At 43.3% G+C, this 6,842-nt stretch overlaps 1 protein-coding gene across 1 annotated transcript in view; it reads right to left on the reverse strand.

Moving 5' to 3' along the window:
- The window catches only part of LOC116848058 (fringe glycosyltransferase), a 136,085-nt gene that overhangs the window by 125,910 nt on the left and 3,333 nt on the right, over nucleotides 1–6,842 (reverse strand). The window lies entirely within an intron of this gene.

Raw genomic sequence — 6,842 nt, forward strand, 5'->3', positions numbered from 1 at the left:
GAGAGAAAGAGAGAGAGAGAGAGAGAGAGAAATAAAAGAGGAATTTTCACGAGGAAATTGTCGGCGCGAGGCAATCTCGTGTAATTTTACACTCGCCGCTTTCTCCGCACGAACAGCTAACAATCTCGCGAGCGGCGGCGCGTTGCGGAATTACGAACTAATTATCCCGATATTTATACGTCGTCTCGGCGTGCGTTCATTAAACGAGTGGGCGAATTGCGCATCGTACCGACGTTCAGTCTGTTTTAATTAGAGCGAAATTAAATCGCTTACCTCGGATAGGTAATGGGCTGCTAGCAGTGATTAATAAATCACGCGTGGCTTAATCGATGGCGCAATTACCGGGTAGAATTCGGTAAACCGCACATAAGTCAGTCAGACAGTCAGTTAGTTAGTTAGTTAGTTGTTTAGTCAGTCAATCAGTCAGTCAGTCAGTCAGTCAGTCGCGATCGCAATCCACGGAGAGTTTTAATAGCAGACAGCGTAATGGAAACGTATATACGTAGATTCGAGGTGCAGCTTACGCGGCTCGCATCGTTCGATCTCGAGTTCAGGTTCGACGACACTTTTCCGGATGTCGCAGTGGCGGATGTCCGGGGGATCAAGCGCGACGAACGTAAAAATAGCTTGTGCAACGAGAGGCGCTGCAATTGCGACGGCAATTTATCTGAGGCATGCGGATAGAGAAAAAGTGGGAGACCGGAGAACTCAGTCAGCGTTCCCAGAAAGAACACGAATATCCGGCAACGAGTGTACGTCGTGTACAAAAATAAGAGCCGAGTGAACGTGTGTCGCGATGACGTCAGTGGCACCGGCGTCGCATTACACCGACATAATTGCATTAATCCGGCGCGTACGCCGTACTTAACGCGTGGCGTCGTTAAGCTGATCTTCGGTCTTTTCGCGGGAATTTGTTGAGTCCGGCCGAGTGCTGGTCGTACCGCGATATATAGCCACCGTGGCTTGGGGATATGGGGAGCCGTATTAAGAGCCGCTCGTTACGTCTAATTAGGCGCGACGAATTCGTCTTGCGCCGCGGAGGAGAGTTTCACGATCGCCCCACCTACGCGAAATGAACGTCGTGTCCGCCCCGGCAAACATCGAAGTGGAAATTACGAGAAAGAGAGAGAGAGAGAGAGAGAGAGAGAGAGAGAGAGAGAAAGTATATTGCAAGAACTGCTACGCGAATAATTTCGTAAAATTCTACGTTTAAAGGAGAGCAAATTTTCAAATTAAATAGACGCTGGTTCTCAATCAATGGCGCAGCAGTGCTCGCTGAATACTCGGAACAATCGACTGAATGGCAAACGAAAAGTGTGCTACACTATAAAAAAAAGAATCAATTGCAACAATTCAAATCGAGTTAACGAACTCAATTTGAGGGATAACCAAATTGCTTTCATTTTGTCAGTGCAGTTTTGGTGTATCTTTTTTTTTCAAATTTCTGATTCGCGTGTAAAAGTGAGTTCAAAATTTAACTTAATAATGAAACGATCACGAAACATCACACTAGGAACAAAGTACCTGAGAATTTATTCATCAGAGTTTATCTTTGTGAAATAAAGTTTATTTTTTTACTGCGAATAAACCTCTTATATTCCACAAATAAATTTCCAAGTATCTTTTTCTCAGTGTATCGATCATATCTGTGATCTGGTTTACTCAACCTATCAATTTGTTAGAATTCAACACAAAAACGCAATTACGACGTAAATAAATAAATAAATAAAAGATAAATATCAGATCTGTTCAACACGAGTGCGAGAAGATATATCTTCGCGCCTACACACGGCTCTTTCGAGCCTCGTTCGTGGCACGCCGAATTCTCTCCATGACGCACATACGCTCATATCGTAATCTTCAATCAAGCAGGATTGGATAAATATCGTTCGGCGGTGGCGCGTCGATTGTATCGCATATATTGGGCCAATTGAAAACTACAGCGCCGGCTCGCCGCGCACAAAAGAGGGGCAATGGAAATTAAGAGAAAATAAATTCGCCGAAGCGCGAGCGAGCTCACATTGGCGCGCCGCACGAAATTGCCTCGGGGTCTTTTAAGAGTTGCTTAAATAACCGAAGTAATCGACCAATTATCCAAAGCCAGTTCCGACCGGTGGAACGACCTTCGTCGATTGGGGGATTGCAGCAACGGCCGAGTCATTCCGAATAACGACATCGGGCGATCCACAATCCGGATCCTTTTGTGGATCACGAAAATTTGTGCCTAGCCGTGTTCACACCTCACGCCTAATGACACGATAATCGGATGGCATGACTGTCGAGTCTTGATGAGAGACGCAACAAGAAATTCCAACCAGATCTGTGCACCAGCGGGAGCCTGGAGCAAATCCGGCAGAAAAATATCCGGAAGATTGTCGTCAGCGAGAACGCGAGTCGAAATTTGGACCCTACTTTCGACTTCAGCATCTTATTTGACGCTTACTTTGATATTCGTAGTCTACAATATCAACTTCTTTTGATTCTATCAATAAATAATCGACATCATAATAGATTCTTACGTGAACAATACGATGGTGAGAAATTAGATCGACGCCAGACGCTTAATTTCAACATTATGGAACAATTCAATGCCGAGAGGTCCTCTTTAGGACTTACAAGTGGCATTTTGTGCGTTTCCCGCCATTTAAAGGGTCCAAGTAGGACTTGACTGAGTTTCCATGTGTATTAAACATAAACTGATCCTTAAGAATGTACAGATGTTAGAAAGTTCAGGCCGAAAGTGGGACTAAAATTCCGACTCGGCAAATAATCGAGGTAAAGCTGCGGCGGTTTTCATCATTGAGCGAGAGAAGTTGATGCAAATAAGCCTCTAGATATCTGAGCTTAACTAGCAAGAGATGTCTTTACTTAATTCTCGGTGTGATCTGTTGCTACTGTAATTTATCTCGATGAGATCTTGTTTGGGTTTTAACTAGTCAAAATGTGTGTTTAATAGTATTGAGCAATCAGGGCGAACGATGAAATCGATCAGGAGGTTATCAGTAATATTAGGGATTTAGAGAGCAATCTGCGTAGCAGACGATCGTGAGATATATCATCAGGCGTTCTCAAACACGCAATCGTTGTTGTAAAAAAACCGAGATGTATCGCAAACGAGGCGCAGAGCCCGATTGTTTTCGCGCTTTCTGGGAGGCGGCTCGGGAGGGCAACTCTCTCGAGTGAACCGTGCGGGTATTAACGACTTGACCCCATTATCGCACCGCATAAAATGCCGGGCACGTAAGAACGAGAAAAGAAGTAGGTGGCGAGGTGTATAAATGCGGCCATTAAAGGCCATTAAATAACGCCGCGAAAGGGTAGCCGAAGAGAGAAAGAGACGAATGTAGGGATTGCGGCGGCAGTAAACGCTCAACCAATGTTCCTCCTCAGTGAAGCGCATTATTAAATGGCGTCAGCTTGCGATATACGACGTATTAATAATCAAAACATCGCGACCTACCGCTCGACGCCGTTCAGTTTGAAAGAGGAACGTAGGAACGCGAACTTGTCAACCCTCTCAGAGCAAATTTCTTCACCTACAAGACGATCAAGTATATTAGATTCTTTGATGTCGAATGAAAACATTCACTCGACGATTCAGAATGGAAAATTCACTCTATCTAAAATAAATCACTCAAGTAATCCGACTGTCTTTTTGAGTGAAATTTCGCTCAAAGTAATTTAGAGAGTACAACACCCGCCTTGCTTGAAGTTCGCGACATGTGCGCAATTTTCGCTATGATCGCTCATTGTGAAATTCAAAGAAATCCCGTGAGTATACGGTCCACATTTCCGAGGCATACAGCCCCGCATATAATTCGGCAAGAAACCGATCCATATTTTCAAGGCATATTGCCCCGCAGATAATTCGGAGCCTCGGGCAGGCGGTCGAGTTCCTACCTGAGTCTATTATCTAAGCCGCGATAAATCGCCGAACGTAAATTGGATCGTGAATTTTTAATTCCGCGGGCAAGGCGGAACGGGCGCTTTGCAATCGTTCGAAATTATTGGCGTGCTTTTATTGTTTTCTTTTCCGTGTCGTGTTTGCTTCGAGAAACGCGCGCCTCTACTGTTTCATTAATATTTAAAACACTTCGGAATTTTAATCTAAAACAAGATATAAAGGAATGTATCTTTGATCCAAAAGTGAATATTGCATTTGATTAATCGTGAAATCAAACGACTGCAAATACTGTTCGGAATCGTTCTGTGCTTTTTGCAGCATAGAAACGTTCTTTCGTTCTATTTTTACGATATCACGTGTTCGCCGGATATATTGGATTTCCGCAAACAATGAAAACACGAGAGTCAATAACGTTCTAAACCTTTCTTTCTCTCTCCTTTATCCACGAACGAAGGTACCGTCGTTCCGGTCGACTCGCGGGATCGCAGCGCATCGCTTAATTATCGAGAAAGAAGGAACGAAAAGGTGAGTTTGTCGGGAATGCTCTCCTCGTGGGTGGACTAAGTCGGCTAACGCGGAGGTCGCCGGGGTCGGAGGTAAGTCGTGAGATCTTCCCACGAAACACAAACGACGCCGTACACACGACGCCGGACAGAGACTTTTATTATTCCCACCGCCCTTTTTCACCGCTCGCGTCGCGCGGAAAATGCGTACCGAGTCACGGGCAACGACGTACAGAGTAATGAAAAAGCGTGAGATCGGCGATGAAGGGGAAGGGGAGAGAGAAAGAGTAATCGAGGATGCGAAGCAAACTGAGAGACTGCAGCGCGTCGTGAGAATTACAAGCTGTTTAATTACCGCCGATAAAAAATTATTCTATGGTCTATTTTGAACAAGATAAAAACTATACTGAGAAAAAATATATAAAAAATAGTAAATATTTATTTGGCGGATACTGATAATATATTTATCTGAATATAAGTCTTTTATTTAATCAGCATAACCAATTGTTTGCGTGAGAAGCTAAGGTCTCTTGAGGTTTTCTCTTGAGGTTTCAAGAAAGTATATATTTTCTTATTTGAAAAATAGTTTATATTAATATAAGTAAATACGTTATCGATATCCACTGAGAATAAATATTCGCTATTTCTTGGATATCCTTTCTTTCAATGTGCAAGGACTATTTTTAATCACTTATCATATGCATATAATTTGTAATTTCGAGTCACTCGAGCGCGGAAACAATAAGCGAGAAATGTTGACGCGTTAAATTCGACTTATTCGGCTCAAATATCGCTGATGACGAATTAATGAGGATTAATACAAAAAGCGGAGGATCTTAAGAGGCACGAAATCACGATAACAAATGCGTCCAATTGCCGTCTCGCATTATTCGCGACGTGAATCGACGCGCGAGACTCGAGAGACGAGTCGGGCGTGAAATCAAAAGTCCGATGGATGGAATCGAGTCAGAGTATCGATGAGCGACACGAGGCGACGACACGAGGCGACGACACGAGGCGACGACTCGCCTTACGGACCTTCATTCCCTTTAGGAGCGTGGCAGGTGAGAGAGTCAACCTTGCGGGACTACACAGGAAACGCGTGAACTCGTGCAAATCCAGGTAGCAATTATCCGGAAGAACGGTATATTAACCCGGAGAAATACAGAAGAACGCGGGAGTCACGGATACACAAGCATCGTCATCGTCGTCGTCGTTGTCGTCACTATCGTCGTTGTTGTTATTGTTTCTTTGTCCACAAGAATCGCAGTGATGTATGAGAAGTTCTCAAGATTTCCTCGTGGGAGTTTAATTACCATTTCTTCAAAATATGTTATCCCACTGTCTTATCGATTCTTATGCTCGTTAAAGCCCAACAGAACTCAATCTCTTTTCGTGCGGGTATATAAATTATGGATAATCATACCTTACTCAACTATAATTGCAAAGATACGCGATAATGTAAGTTATATACGCGGCAACGTAAATTATATACTTTCGAAGTGATTTAAGAACCTTCGACAATTTGTACATTTATTGATTCATCGCGTTTCCGCTTGGAATATGAATCGTCGCTGAAAGTGGCAGTTTCTAATGCCACCCGATCGCACAGAGCTGACAGAGTCGTTCTCTTTCTTTAGCTCCAAGTGTAAACGTTTGGTGAAAAATTCCCGAGACTCCGCGACAACTAGGCGAAAAATCGCGACTCACGCTCGCTCGAATATCCACGAAGGGAGCAAACGAGAGATCGTACGCGAAGGAGGAACGGAAAGAAATCCCATTCCCACGGCGTGAGAGCTCGCGAATTCATCGAGCGGATCTTCGGCGACACGGTCGCTGGTGAAGTACGCGCGAATACGCCTCAGTCCACGCGAATACGCTTCGATACCCTCGGATAGGGCTCAACGAGTCGTGCACAAAGTGTGGTCTATTCCGCTCCCCGGGAAAAGCGTGTAGATGAATCTTTCGCGGCGATGAAGGCGCCGCGATAAGAGACTATGCGTACATTTATCACGCCTTAACACGATTAACCCTGCCTTCTCTCTTTACGAGTGATGATTCTCACAAACTTCGCAGATACCGCGATTGTCACGAGAATCCGTTATTCCCGAGATACCGAACTCCGATTCTTTATTATGCTTCGTTATTGTTCCTGTTTTTATGTATTATTAATTGATAATTAATGCGCGTCTTATGTCTTCTATTGTGTACCCCCTCCCGATTACACGACATTTACATTTACGATGATGTGCCTCAATATATTTGCCTCAATATATTTCGTATAATAATATCATATAATAAATTTCATACACTGACAGAAAACATCTCTGAGAAATAAAAAGTATTTATTCAGGAAGTATTATATATATTAGTAATATATATATATATATATATATATATATATATATATATATATATATATTTTTTTTTTTTTT

The sequence above is a fragment of the Odontomachus brunneus genome, unplaced genomic scaffold (assembly GCF_010583005.1).
Source record: "Odontomachus brunneus isolate Ranch 3 - 2012 unplaced genomic scaffold, Obru_v1 Obru_scaffold_005, whole genome shotgun sequence".
Taxonomy (NCBI): Eukaryota; Metazoa; Arthropoda; class Insecta; order Hymenoptera; family Formicidae; genus Odontomachus; species Odontomachus brunneus.